Source organism: Musca autumnalis, unplaced genomic scaffold (genome assembly GCF_047663935.1).
Source record: "Musca autumnalis isolate F117 unplaced genomic scaffold, ASM4766393v1 scaffold_2, whole genome shotgun sequence".
NCBI classification, from domain to species: Eukaryota; Metazoa; Arthropoda; class Insecta; order Diptera; family Muscidae; genus Musca; species Musca autumnalis.
In genome coordinates, this window is record NW_027411755.1 from 40,565,973 (window position 1) to 40,581,132 (window position 15,160).

General features: G+C 36.6%; 1 protein-coding gene across 4 annotated transcripts in view; it reads right to left on the reverse strand.

Annotated features, from left to right (window-relative positions):
- DIP-kappa (Dpr-interacting protein kappa) overlaps positions 1–15,160 on the reverse strand; it is a 370,228-nt gene that overhangs the window by 297,403 nt on the left and 57,665 nt on the right. The window lies entirely within an intron of this gene.

A 15,160-nucleotide genomic window follows, 5' to 3' on the forward strand; every position in this document is an offset into this window, starting at 1 on the left:
TTATAGATGAGAAAAATCAAAAAACAAAAAAAAATCGCCGGAGTGCTTTTTAAATAAATCGCGATTTAAGTTGACATTTTTAGGGGTTGTTTAGGTTTTCACGATTTTGCTTAGAAACCACAACTCCTATCAAATTGGGACTGAAGAAAATGTTGTAGCTATGAAAATTGTCTACAAGATTGGCCTTTATGGTAATCTCGTCGGCTTTACGGTTTTTGAGATATAGAAGTTCAAATTGGGACAATTCAAATTCAATTCAATTCTGTATCGCCCCCTTATAAAACAATGTCATGACTGCAAATTCCCAACTTAAACTTGTATATCTAAAAAATGTTACAACTTAGGATAAGTTACTTAAGCCAGTCTTGTAGAGAATTTTCACAGCTTTAAGATTTTCTCAGGTCCCATATCGATAAGACTTACCGTATTCAAGAAAAATCGCGAAAACCTAACAAAAAAACCTAAAAATGTAAACTGAGCTTCTTTATCTCAAAACTGATATAGGCTGGGAACAAATGATAAAGTCAATCGTCTAGAGAATTTTCACAGCTACAACATTCTCTTCAGCTCCATTTCGATTGGATTTGTGGTTTCCAAGCAAAATCGTGAAAACCTAAAAAACACCTAAAAATGTGAATTTTGACCGCGGTTTATTTAAAAATCCCTCCAGCGATTTTTTCTTGTTTTTGGATTTTTCTCACCTATGAACACTGCTGTTTCAGAATTCACAAAAACTTTCCCTGTGTAAGCGGTTTTCATCAAAAGTTAGTTAAGGCGCACCCTTCATGACATTGTTTTATAAGGGGGCGATACAGTCAGTGCATTGTCCCAATTTGAACTTCTATATCTCAAAAATGGTAAAAACTACGAAAAAAACAAAGGTCGATCTTGTAGAGAATTTTCATAGCTAAAAAACTTTCTTTAGTCCCATTTTGATAGAGCTTGCGGTTTCTAAGCAAAATCGTGAAAACCTAAACAACCCCTAAAAATGTCAACTTAAATCGCGATTTATTTAAAAAGCGCTCGGGCGATTTTGTTTTTTGATTTTTCTCATCTATGAACATTGTAGTTTCAGAATCCACAAAAACTTGCAAGGTGTAAGCACCTTCCATTTAAAATTGTTTCAAGAGCACCGTGGTCCCTTAAAGGGGTCTTCTATTCTATTGTAGGCCCATAAAAGGGTCTTCTATTATATAGAAGGCCCATAAAGGGGTCTTCTAGTTTATAGTAGGTCTCTAAAGGAGTCTATAGAAGACATCTTCTATTGCATAAAAAACGGCCTTAAAAGATATCTTATGTTCTATAGAAAAACACTAAGAAAACCTTTAAAGGGATCTTCTTTTCTACGGAAATCTGGGGAGGGTGCTTTTTATCAATACAAAACTCTTACATGGATCTTCTATTCTGTGGAAAATGTCTAAATAGGTATTTTTTTCTGTACAAAACCATTTTCTATTCTATTTAAAACTTTCAAATATATTTTCGTACGATTATCTATAGAAGACCAATTTTCTATTCTAGATAAGGCTCCAAAGGAGGGTTAACACTGGAGACTACTAACTAGGGGCCTTCGTTAGTAGTCTCCAGTGCCTTCTATTTTATACACGTGCCTTCTTTTTTATATAGGGTGGTCCTGTCGGCTTGATCGGGTTGATATAATCTCTTCGACGATATTCGGGTTACAGTCATGTGATTGATGTCAGAACGATCACCAGTATTGGTGTGATCGTTCGATGACAATCTTACTCTTGCTATCGACTCGACAGTAGCGGGTTAACGCTGTGGTCTTGATGGTGATTGGGTTGATATAATCGGCTCGACGAGTTAATGCTGTCCGGTGCACGGTAATCGGATGTAGGGCTAGGCTCTGTGCTATTTGGGTGATTGTCGGCTCGGCAGTCATCGGGTTCCGTGGGTTACGTGGTATTTGGAGCATTGAGCACAATGTGAGTGTTGAACTTGCTGTTAGCTTGGGGTGTGCTAAGCGTAGGGAGCTTTCTATGTGCTTGGAGCGGGCTAAGCGCAGAGAGCTTGTTAAGAGTTTGGAGCGTGCTAAACAGTGAGATTGCTAAGAGCTAGGAGCGTGCTAGGCGCTAGATGTAATTGTGGCTAACTAGGTATTCAGACTGCGAACTGGCCACACGTCATCGTACTTTGTCGGCTGCTGTTCGGCGAGGAAAACCAGAATACATATTTGGGCTGGAACGCCTAGTAAAGGACAATTATAGTGAACAAGTAATTGTTGTTAATTACATTGTAGTTAAATTTGTTAACTATGCCGATATGCCGGTCACGTTACAAGTTTTCCAATTAACACAACTTTCCTCAGCCTTGCATCACTTTCGATTTTTAAACAAAAATAACACTATGCAACACGAAAATTATTAACCATATTCTGACACCGCAGCGTGATAGAAGACCAAAAATAAGAAGACACGCGTCCCGGCGTTTTTCCCTAACACTTCCACTTTCGCGGTTATGGGCCCCAAAGACCTGAGGCCTTGATGCCAAAAGGGATCATTTTATCAGGCTCATATCTTCTACACCGCTGAGAATTTGAGTTTACTCGTTGAAGCAAAGTTGTAGCTCTCGACTTAAAGAATAATAAATGTGCACACATAAAATCCATTCAACCTCATCTTCAAGGTCAAAATCGTCAAGGTCAAATTTCCCCTATAATTTTTTCTAGGATTTTAGGCTACATTTATCAAACCGATCAGAATAGAAGCAAACAACCATGTGCCTTAAGTCTCAATAAACAACTTTCTCAAATATACGAACTCTGTAGAAACGGTTCTTAATGGCCAAAATAGCAATACACTTGCGATTTTTATCCTCTTTTAGCAGTTTCTGCTCCATATATGTATACTAACTAAACCGTTGAAAATTCTAGAAAAGAATTAACCACATTAATGTAGCAAAAATATCAGTTAACACCTTTCTGGAACATACAAACTGTCTATGAACGCTCCTTAATGGTGAAAATAGCGAAAAAAAAAACGTTTGAAAATATTCGATTATTGTATTTTTTTCTCAGATTATGGTCCATAGATACCAAACCGTCCAATATTTGAGAATACCGTCAACTACAAAAATTTACCTAAGATTACAGTGAACAACTTTTTAGAACATAAGAATCATTCTAGGAATGCTTGTTTAATCTGAAATTCACAAACAATTGAATTATTTTTAACGTTTCCCCCTGCTCAGTTCTGGAAATAACAAACTGCACAAAACTCAAGGAAATTTGAAAAGTTTGTTATTTACGGACCTGAACAGGAAAGAATGATTTAAAATGATCGAATTTTGAGCTTGAAGGACCGTTCCTGGAATATTCATATGTTTTAGAAAGTTTTTATTAAGATCTTAGGTACATTTTTGTAGTTGATTTTTGGGCGGTTCGCTATCTGTGGACCAGAATCGGAGAAAAAAGTATAAAAATCGAATATTTTTAAAAGTTTTCCGCTATTTTCGCAAATATGGAGCGTTCATAGACAGTTCGTATGTCTTAGAAAATTGTTTACTGATATTTTTGCTACATTAATATGGTTAATTATTTTCTTTAATTTTCAACGGTTAAGTATCTATGGAGCAGAATCAGCAATTTTATTGCTGATTTGGCCATTAAGAACCGTTTCTACAGAGTTCGTATTTTCTAGAAAGTTGTTTATTGAGACCTAAGGTACATTTTTGTAGGTGGTTGTTTGCTTCAATTCTGATCGGTTTGGTATCTGTAGCCTAAACTCCGAGAAAAAATTATAAGGGATATTTGACCTTGACGATTTTGACCTTGAAGATGATGTTGAATAGATTTTATGTGTTCACAATTATTATTCTCTACAACTTTACTTCCACGAGTAAACCCAAATTCTCAGCGATTTAGAAGATATGAGCCTGATAAAATGATCCCTTTTGACATCAATACCTCACACTTTTGTGGGCCCATAACCGTGAAAGTTGAAGTGAAAGGGGACACGTGCCTTCTTATTTTTGGTCTTCTATCAAGCTGCGGTGTCAGAGTATGGTTAATAAATCATGACTCAAAAAATGACACACAGTGTAATTTAACAGTCTATTCTGTTTACTCATCAACATAAACAAGATAAATATCTGCCTTGACGATCATAATGTGCCACAATGGAATAATTATTTTTGATCTAAGGTATGTGGATGTAATAATTTTCAGACAGTTTATAGTAGAGTTAGCCCTGTCCGCCTGACTGTAAATGACTGCTAAGAGGAACAACCAATTTTTCCAAAGTTAGATCAAGGTCGAAGAAGGGCCATATTGTTCCACTCCTTCGGATACCTTCCCCACAAACGTTTTCGGTGAAATGGTTTCAATATTTCGTCCAGAAATATATCAGGTTCGAATATGGAATATATTGGCCCATTCATTCACCTTCTTTCAGATAAATGCAGTTTAAGAACAGGTCTCACAAAAAGTCTTCCTACCAGAAACTATTGCCATCCATAGGTCAATGTTTTATTATAGCCCCCTTATAACGGTACTTGGCAATTGCACGACGTTTGATGGATTTATCCGCGTTTTCCAACCGAATAAGCGGTATATTGGGCAATATTTGTATGCAGCCCCAAACTAGAAATAAGTAATCTGTACACACGACATATCCCTAGAACATTTATTCGCAACGTTCACAATTCTCAAGGTAAAAAATACACAAACTTCTGAAAGCTTCTGAATTATATTTGGGAGAAATTGATTTATGTTCTACAGTAAGTCTCAGCTTCTGGCCTACGAAAATTGGAATATTATTTCCACAAAATGCAAATGTCAGTAACTCATGATTATCCATTTTCGGACGATGTCTATAAAAATGATGTAATGTTAATGGGTAATATTTTGAAAATAAATTAGGCCGAGAGAAATGTTGTGTGAATATGTTTTTCAAATTTAATGTCGAACAAAGACTTTTAAAACTTAAATTCGGACTGCGTTATTTTTTATGCGGGGCTCTTCACCATTCTTAAAATTGGAAATATTGATACATATAACTTAAGTCAGGCGATTGCGAGAGGTTAGTTGCTGTGTCGACGGGTGCCACTGTGGTAGAAGGTCGTGGGTTCGATTCCCCGGCTAGGCAACATCAAATTTTCAACGGTGGAAAAAAACCCTCAGTAATGTTGGCGACATTTCCTGAGTATTTCAGTCATGTAAAACTTCTTTACAAGTGGTGTCTTAAGACACGCCGTTCGGACTCGGCAATAAACAGTAGGTCCCATATCATTGAGCTAATATGAATCTGGGTGCACTCATTGATATGAAAGAAGTCTCGTTTGTCCCGTATGGGATAATTGTGGAACAATTATTATTATTATTTGCTGTGTCCACAGTCAAACGGACCTAAAATTGCTTAATTTTAAATATAATGAAAAAAAAAAAAATTGAAATCGTCTCTAAATCTAATGCCTCTGACATTAAAATATTACATTAACCTTTGTTTCTGTTTCAAAAAATTACACTCACACATGTACGTCCTTAAATATTTCACTTCAAGTCAACAGATTTTTGTTCTTCCATAAAATATTCATGTGCAGTAGCAGAGCAACAGTTTTCAGCTTTTTTCCAAACAGTAACAAAATTTAATCTCTTCTCGTTTACGAATCCATGGAGAATTGAGACGAAAAAATGATAGCATAAGAAAACGAAAAAGAAATCACTTTACAAAATCCATATGTGTTATTCCCAATGCATACATTTTCTTTTTGACTTCGTAAAAAGATGTTAACATAAGTTTTTCAATATGTGTCAAACGACAGTAAGGAGAACAATATTACATAAAATATTAATATAAAGTTTAGTTATTTTTTATTTGATTCACATAACAAATTTTAAAGGGGCTGTTGAATGAGGAAAATTTTTGAAATGGTACGAATTTTCTGGGGATTGATATTAGCAGACGAAACAAAATGTTTTCTTAAGTGCGAAGAATTTATGTTCGAAAGAAGAACGTATGCAAGAATTCAAGACTTCTGGAAAAAATGTCAAGGTTATAAAATATAATAGTGGATTTTAACTCACTTAGTGCCAAGAACTTTTTTGCGTGAAAACATAAAAATTCTATTTTTGAGGATTTTTAAGCATTATTAATAAATAATTTTTTTCTCTAAAACGTAAAGCTTTCCTATCATCGGGCCTTCCTTTAAAAATGCCGAAAACTTTGAAGGGTAATATCTGTGTATTCTTACATGGCAATCCATTGGTTTTTGATGAAGAAAATACTCTTACTATATTCCTAACAAATCCTTGACTTTATATGAATGCAAACAATTTTTGTGGCGTTTAAACGACCAGTGGTTTTAAGTGGGTTAATCCCGACTGCTCTTTTCAAATAAATATGTCTCTTAATATTTTTTCAATGGAATATTATCATATTATCCTTCCCTCTTCTAACCCATGTAGTCATTCATTATAGGCTGTTTGCATTACACGTGATCTCATGACCCATAAATGTTATTGTGACCACATCGAACATCATTAAAAACAAAAAAACCTTTTTCTTGTTAATTACAAAAGCAAATATCGCTCCCCCTTATACATATATCGAAATAAACTTATTTTATCTTCCCTAACAAAAACTTACATTTTATATTGGCATCCTTATTTATTTTTATCAAGTGATATGCAAATAAATAGATACAAACATGTAGATATGTGTGTATGCATGACAAACACCCACCCTCAGTTATATTGAAAAAATAAATATTATCATTGTTTGCAATATTGTTTTTATTACCCTCCGGTAATACATCTGTTCAGAGCTTTTTTTGTTGTGTTTGTTTTTTTTTAATTTATTTTAACTTCCATTTTTTAGATAATGTTTTTGTGCAACTTGTTCGCAGATATTCGAAGTTGTCTGTTTGCTATATAAATTGAGGGACATACATGTTTGTTTATTTCTCGATTAAAGCTGTGGTTCCCGTATTAAACAAGTAAAAAAGTATCAGTCGACATTGCCGACAGAGATATACCCCCAGCCTGTGTGGGTTGAAATACTTGTTTTTCCAAAAAAACTTACGTTTTCAAAAATTTGGTGGATATCAATAGATAGGGCTTTTTTACACTCCTTCCACCTTCGAATTTCGAAGAAATATTACGATATCCAAAGTGTGGACGAACGCAGTATTCGGTTCGAGCTCTCCAGTCACTACATATGGTGCCATAGGGCGTTTTTTTTTTACAACTTTCGGGCTATTCGAATTTGACCTATATAATAATAATTGTTCCAGAAACATCCCAGGCGGGATAGGGGAGACTTCTCTCATACCAATGAGTGCACCCCGATTCATATTAGCTCAATGATATGGGCCTACTGTTTATCGCCGAGTCCGAACGGCGTGTCTAACACACCACTTGTAGAGAAGTTGTACAAGGCTGAAATACTCAGAAAATGTCGCCAACATTACTGAGGGGTATTTTGCCAGCGTCGAAAAGTGTTTGATGTTGACTGGCCGGGGAATCGAACTCCCGACCTTTAAGGTGCAAGGCGGGTGTGCATACCACTGTACCACGGTGGCCCCCAACCTGACCTTTACCTGGTAGATATATCAGGATGTGTAAAGTATGGACCAAATCTGTCACTCCCATCAAGAGTTATCGTGCGCACAATTTTTCCGAACATTTTTGAACTTTTGTGGGGGAGGTACCTGAAGGAATGGACCGATATGGCTTATCTTCGAACTTAAACTATGTTTGCACAAAATATTACGAAGGCCACATTTTGGACCGAAACGATCCGTTCGAGAGTTATCTTACGCTCCAACCTAGACACGGTGTCATAGGGGTTTTTCACCTTTCAGGCTATTTTCTCAGGAAGTATGGACTTGCCCCTGATGAAACTTGTACCGTCGTATGAGGGGCAGTGAATATAAGTTTCTACAACAAAAATCAAAGCGATTCGAGAGCAGGCCCCAAACTGAACTTTTCCGAAATTTTGTGTGGGAGGTACCCGAAGGATTAGACCGATTGAGTCCGTATTGAAACCTTATCTAAGTCTGGTGCACTTTTCACGATGTGCAAAGTATGGACCAAATCGGTTACTCCGTTCAAGAGTTATCGTGCGCACAAATTGTCCGAACATTTTCGAACTTTTGTGGGGGAGGTACCTGAAGGAGTAGACCGATATGGCCCATCTTCGAACTTAAACTAAGTTTGGACTAAATATTACGATAACCAAATTTTGGCCTAATCGGCTCATCCGTTTGAGAGTTATAGTGCGCACCAGCCAGCCAGACAGACAGACGGATGGACATTGCTAAATCGACTCCAAATTGTCTGAAACACATTTCGTCCAAACAAACTTGGGGTCTAAAACCATTATTTCGATGAGGCACATTTTGCCCGTATGAAAATGTATATACCCTTTCTAGCCTAAGGCTGAGGGTATTATTGTTCCGAACTTCGGAACAACCTCCTCCGGACCTCCGACCACCCTCCTCTGAACTTCGGAACAACCTGCTCTGGAACTCCAACCACCCTCTTCAAACTTCGGAACAACCTCCTCTGGACCTCCGACCACCCTCTTCTGAACTTCGGAACAACCTCCTCTGGACCTCCGACCGCCTTCTCCGAACTTCGGAACAACCACCTCTGGACCTCCGACCAATCTCTCCGAACTTCGGAACAACCTCCTCTGGACCTCCGATCACCCTCCTCAGAACTTCGGAACAACCTCCTCTGGACCACCGACCACCCTCTCCGAACTTCGGAACAACCTCCTCTGGACCTCCGAACAACTTTGCTCTTTCCATATTCAGTCCACAGGAACATCAAAACCTGTTCGCTACTACACACGCAACAACAAAAACAGCAAACAGCGATTTTACTCTTGGAGCAAACTCGTATTCTATTTCGAGCATTTTCACTCCCACTCGTTTTTTCTTGCAAAACTCGTACTCTTCATGTACTCGTACTCGCAAACGCTTTTCACTCGCGGGTAAAAACGAACAAGTCTGAAATATGCTTCGCGATTTATTTTTTCTACCCCCGCTCGAATTCACTCGAATTTCACTCGCGAGTAGAATTCGAGCGAGTATTTCGGAGCTCTGCAGTTAAGCAATACCATTTCTCTCTAACACATAAATTACGGACTCAGCTACTCATTCTACTGGATGTTTTCAGGATCGGTAACTTAGACCAAAGTATCATGGGTTGACTTTTGTTTTTAAAAACACATATATTGTTTGTTGTATTAATAGCAAAATCGAGGGGTCTGAAGTTCACAACTACCTCAAAATTGCCATTTTCAACTTGGTCTTATCATCGTTTACTGTCAGACCCTTTCGGTAGACCCTTTCTCAATCTTTATGCCCTACACCACAATGTGGAAATGGTATTATAAGTTTATCTTTCCGAAAATTCATGTAATATCGCGAAATATTCGTCGTAGACCCCCCATGTGGTATAACAAAACTCATATTTCGACGAGATAAAGCGATTTTCAGATGTGAGTCCGCCCGTCAATTAAAAATTGTAATCAAACTCCAGCCCTCAATTATGGACCAATCGTCACGAAATTATATAATTATATAAAGGGTTTAACCACGTTATAGAATGAGTGTGCAATCGGAGGTAACATTTTGCTTTACATTAGCGACCCGTTTCCTTAGACCAGTTCTTTGTTAAAATGTTTGGATAGGCGCTTTTTATTGAATTCCATTCTTGTGGTCCAGTCTACAACAGTATTACGTGTTTTGTGCACAATTCCTTGCTTCCTGGCATAATGGTCCAAAGGCTCTTAACCCATTTCGTTTCGAGACCAATTTTGTATTTATTAAAAAAAAACTGTTTAGGATAATTAGAATCCACTAATGTCAAAAATGCATTAAAAAAAATTGAGAAGATCTGCAGAAGGCATTTTACCTATAAACCTTTAAGTAATGGTAGATAACAATGCCTTAACACCTTTCCTTTTGTTTTTTATATAATGCGGACCATTCACTGTGGGTACGCAGGACAGCATTTGTACTAGCATTGTTATATTTTGAAGAATTTTGAATACAAAACAAAACAATTTTGTTTTTGGAAATTAAATCCTTTATATCCGATGAGTTTTTACAGGGTCTTATTAAACTTGCTTTGTTGTATGTCCGTTTAGTTCAAATCTAACAGCGTGTAGTGTTTGGATCGCAGATTTGGTCCAAAATTTGGCCTTTGTAAAATTTTGTCCAAACTTAGTTTAAGTTCGAAAATAAGCCATATCGGTCCACTCCTTCAGGTCCTTTCCCATAAAAGTTCAAACGATAACTCCTGAAGGGATTGACCGATTTGGTCTATACTTTACACGTCCTAATATATCTACCAGATATATATCAGGTTCGAATATGGACTATATGTGTACACTCCTTCGGGTACCTCCCACTTCGGATAAGTTCACTTTAAGACCTGCTCTCGAATCACTTCGATTTTTGTTGCAGCAACTTGTATTCGCCGACGATACGACAGCAAAAGTTTTTCAGGGGTATTAAGAAAGAAAACTTACCAAACGTATTTAGTGACTTTATCCGATTCGACCAATGAAAGAGATCAATATTTATAATCAATTAGTTGAACCCAGTGCGCTTTGCTACCCCGACTAAGATAAAATATAATGGAATGCTATAATTAAATTAACTTTTTTAATATTTTAACGTATTAATATAGGAGATCTGAAGGCGTTCTCTACCCATTCAGGGCTGTTATGGAGCTACTATGTTATTTTTGTATGTTTCAGGGGGTAACATTCCTCCTAAAGCCTTTTCGACTATAAGTATTTCTACGTAGGATATATAATCTCACACCATTAATTTCTCATTATTTCTACAGATTGTATTTAGATCTTAAATTAAGAATAGAACCTGGTTTGAGAACTTTAAGTTTGAGGATAGTTGTAATTTATTTTATACATTGGAATTATTTTTTCCAGAAGTCTCTCAAAGATATGATATTTAATAGCTGTAGCCTTGGTCAATTCCTTCCCAACTGTAAGTACTTTTTTTATATAATAATGACTCTACTGACTTCTAAGTCTCTTCAAAATTTCACTGAAATTGGACATACTTAACATAAACATGAAATCGACCGAAAATATATTGGGAACTTTTTGCCGATATGAACCGATCTCGATATAATTTGGCACATTTATTTCTAGACCAAGTTCTGTAACACATTCCAAATTTCAGCGAAATTGGACATATATAGCGTGCTTGGTGCATAAAATACAGGAAATCGGCCGAAAATATATATGGTAGCTATATTCATATCTGAACCGATCTCGATATAATTTAGCACATTTATTTCTAGAACAAATTCCGTCAGACCCTCCAAATTTCAGCGAAATTGGATATATATAGCGTGTTTGGTGCATCAAATGCGGAAACTCGGCCGAAAATATACATGGGAGCTATATCCAAATCTGAACCAATCTCGATATAATTTGGCACATTTATTTCTAGAACAAATTCCGCCACACATTCAAAATTTCAGCGAAATTGGACATATATAGCGTGTTCGGTGCATAAAATAAGGAAGTCGGCCGAAAATATATGTGTATGGGAGCTATATCCAAATCTGAACCGATTTTGATATAATTTGGCACGTTTATTTCCAGACCAAGTTCCGTCACACATTCCAAATTTCATTGAAATTGGACATAAATAGCATGTTTGGTACATAAAATAAAGAAATCAGCCGAAAATATATGTATGTTGGAGCTATATCCAAATATCAACCGATTTGAATATAATTTGGTACATTTATTTCTACATCAAATCCCGTCACACATACAAAATTTGAAGATTGTATCTGTAATAGTTCGAAAGATATTTGCATACAAAATCTAAATTTTTTGGAGGTACCTCCGGTTTTGATGCTATATCTCCAGATCAACGCGAAATTTCAAAAAATGATATGGCCTATTTTCATTCCGTGCCATGTAGCAATGTACCCTAGAAATTTCGGTAAGATCTGTTCAGCAGTTTTCGGGTCTATAAGGTACAAACAAACAAACCAACAAACGTACAAACAAATTTCAAATTTATATATGTACATATATAGATACTTCTAATCAAACATATCAAAAAAACTTCAAAACCCCGTACAGCATCGTATATTGAATTTTGTAGACTGAAAGGTAAACGTAGTTCTTTATAAACAAACCAAAATTATAAAGGAAAACACACTTATATGTCACGGTGCGCCTGAACCAACTTTAAATGGGAGATGCTTACACCTAGGATGTTTTTGCGGATTCTGAAAATACAAAGTTCATAGATGAGAAAAATGAAAAAACAAAAAAAAAAAAAATTCGCCGGAACGCTATTCAAATTAATCGCGAACAAAGTTCACATTTATAGTGTTTTTTTAGATTTTCACGATTTTGCTCGGAATGGGATTAGTGCAAATATTGTAGCTGTGAAAATTCTCTACAAGATCGAGCTTTATGATATTTTCGTAGATTTTACCATTTTTGAGATATAGAAGTTTAAATTGGGACAATGAACTGACTGTATCGCCTCCTTACAAAACAATGCACTGGCTGTTTCGCCTCCTTACAAAACAATATCATGCACGGTGCGCCTAAACTAACTTTAACTGGGAGGTGCTTACACCTGGGAAGTTTTTGCAGATTCTGAATCTACAATGTTCATAGATGAGAAAAATTAAAAAAAAAGAAATCGCGGCCACAGGTCACATTTTAAGGTTTTTAGGATTTTGCTTGGAAACCGGAAGTCCTATCGACGTAGGACTAAAGCATTTAATCTAAATCTAATCTAAACATTTTGTAGCAGTGACAATTTTCTACAACATTTTTTTAATCCAATTTCCATAGGGCTTGCGGTTTCCAGGCAAAATCTTTTAAACCTATAAAACCCTAAAAATGTGAACTTTAACCGCGATTTATTTAAAAATCCCTTCAGCGATTTTTTTGGATTTTTCTCATCTATGAACATTGCCGTTTCAGAATCCGCAAAAATTTCCCAGGTGAAAGCGGTTTTTATTTAAAGTAAGTTAAGGCGCACCGTACATGACTTTTTATACCCTACACCACTATGTGGGGAGGGTATTATAAGTTGGTTTTGGCCAAAAAGTTTGTAACGCATCGAAATAATGGTCGTAGACCCATACTTATATATACCAAAATTAATGTCTCGACGAGCTGAGTCGATGTGGCTATGTGTGTCCGTCCGTCAGTCCGTCCGTCTGTCCATCTAAACCTTGTAATCACGCTACAGGTCGCAATTTTGATCGGATCGTCACGAAATTTTGGGTGTTGATGGGGGTCCCGGAGGCGAAGAAGCCTATTGATTTTGGTGATGGTCGGATAATATTTAGGTGCCGGAATGGGCAAAAAACTTATGTGGATAAAAAGACAACGTTTTTTTCCAAAGCGAATATCTCAGCTTCTATACGGGGTATACCAAAAGCAGAACCTGGCCATGAAAGTAGAAAATATCGCCTTCCTAATGATGTAAAGTAGGTTCTCGTAGGCGATCAACCAACGAATATATCACAATAGTCGCAAATAAAACCCAAATTTTCATTTTTGCGATTTTAATTATAATGACGAATATCACAGCTTTGGTAGGGGACTTTCCAAAAGCAAAGCCTGGCTATGAAAGTAGAAGATCCCATCTTTACAATGATGTAAACTATGTTGGCGTAGGTGACCAAATAACGGAGATATCGCAATAGTCGGTAATACATCCCATTTTTCCACTTTTTTGGAAATCACGCTACAGGTCGCAATTTTGATCGGATCGTCACGAAATTTTGGGGGCTAATGGGGATCCTACAGAGAAAGAAGCCTATTGATTTTGGTGATGGTCGGATAATATTCAGGGGTCGGAATGGGCAAAAAACTTATTTGGAGAAAAAGTCAACGTGTTATTTCAAAGCGAATATCTCCGATTCCAAAAGGGGTATATCAAAAGCAAAACCTGCTAATGAAAGTCAAAATATCACCTTTGCAACGATGTTACGTAGGTTGTCGTAGGTGGTCAAACAACGAAGATATCACAAAAGCCGCTAATAGAACACAACTTTTCATTTTTGCGATTTTAATAATAATGACGAATATCACAGCTTTGGTTCGGGACCTTCCAAAAGCAAAGTCTGACAATGAAAGTAAAAAATCCCATCATTACAATGATGTAAAACAGGTTGGCGTAGGTATCCAAATAACGGAGATATCGCAATAGTCGTTAATTCATCCCATTTTTCCACTTTTTTGGAAATCACGCTATAGGTCGCAATTTTAATTGGATCGTCACGAAATTTTGGGTGTTATTGGGGGTCCCACAGAGGAAAAAACCTTTTGATTCTTGATAATGGTCGGATAATATTCAGGGGTCGGAATGTGACAAAAAAAATATTTGGAAAAAAGACCAACATTTTATTTCAAAGTTAATATCTCCATTCTGTAGGGGGTATATCGAAAGCAAAACCTGGCAAGGAAAGTAGAAAATATCACCTTTACAACGATGTGAAGTAGGTTGTCATAGGTGGTCAAACAACAGAGATATCGCAATAGTCGGTAATGCATCCCTTTTTCCATTTTTGTGCAATCACACTACGAAATTTTGATCGGATCCTCACGAAATTTTGGGGGTTGATGGGGGTCTAACAGAGAAAGAAGCCTATTGATGGTTGGCTTACATCCCACTTTTCCATTTTTTATTTGGGTTGTACTGTCGATGCACTTAAATGCGTTTCAAAAAAATTGACCTGTGAATGAAGACATTCAGAGCAAAGGCGCTAAGCTATCCCAATTTTAATATTTTGAATTTTATTAGTCAAAAGCTTATGAACAGGGGTAGTGGTGTAGGGTATCACATAGTCGGTCCCGACCCGACTATAGCCTTGGCTCACATGTTTTGTTATAGTTTGGATTTTCCGAACAGATTTATAGCGTCCCGGTTGACTTAAAGCTAAAAGAGATCATTAAATTTCAAGGAGGACTTTTTGTAATTAATTTTCAATGTCAAAATTATATTATTAATGCCTCTAAATTGCTTTATTTTGCATTTTAAATTCCATCCAATACTAAAAAGGAAACATGCAATAATGGCCCATAATATGGTATAGAGGACATACAAGGAATAAGCCGGTTTAGTAGACAATTCCCTCCAATTCATTTAAAAATAGAATTTTTTACACAGA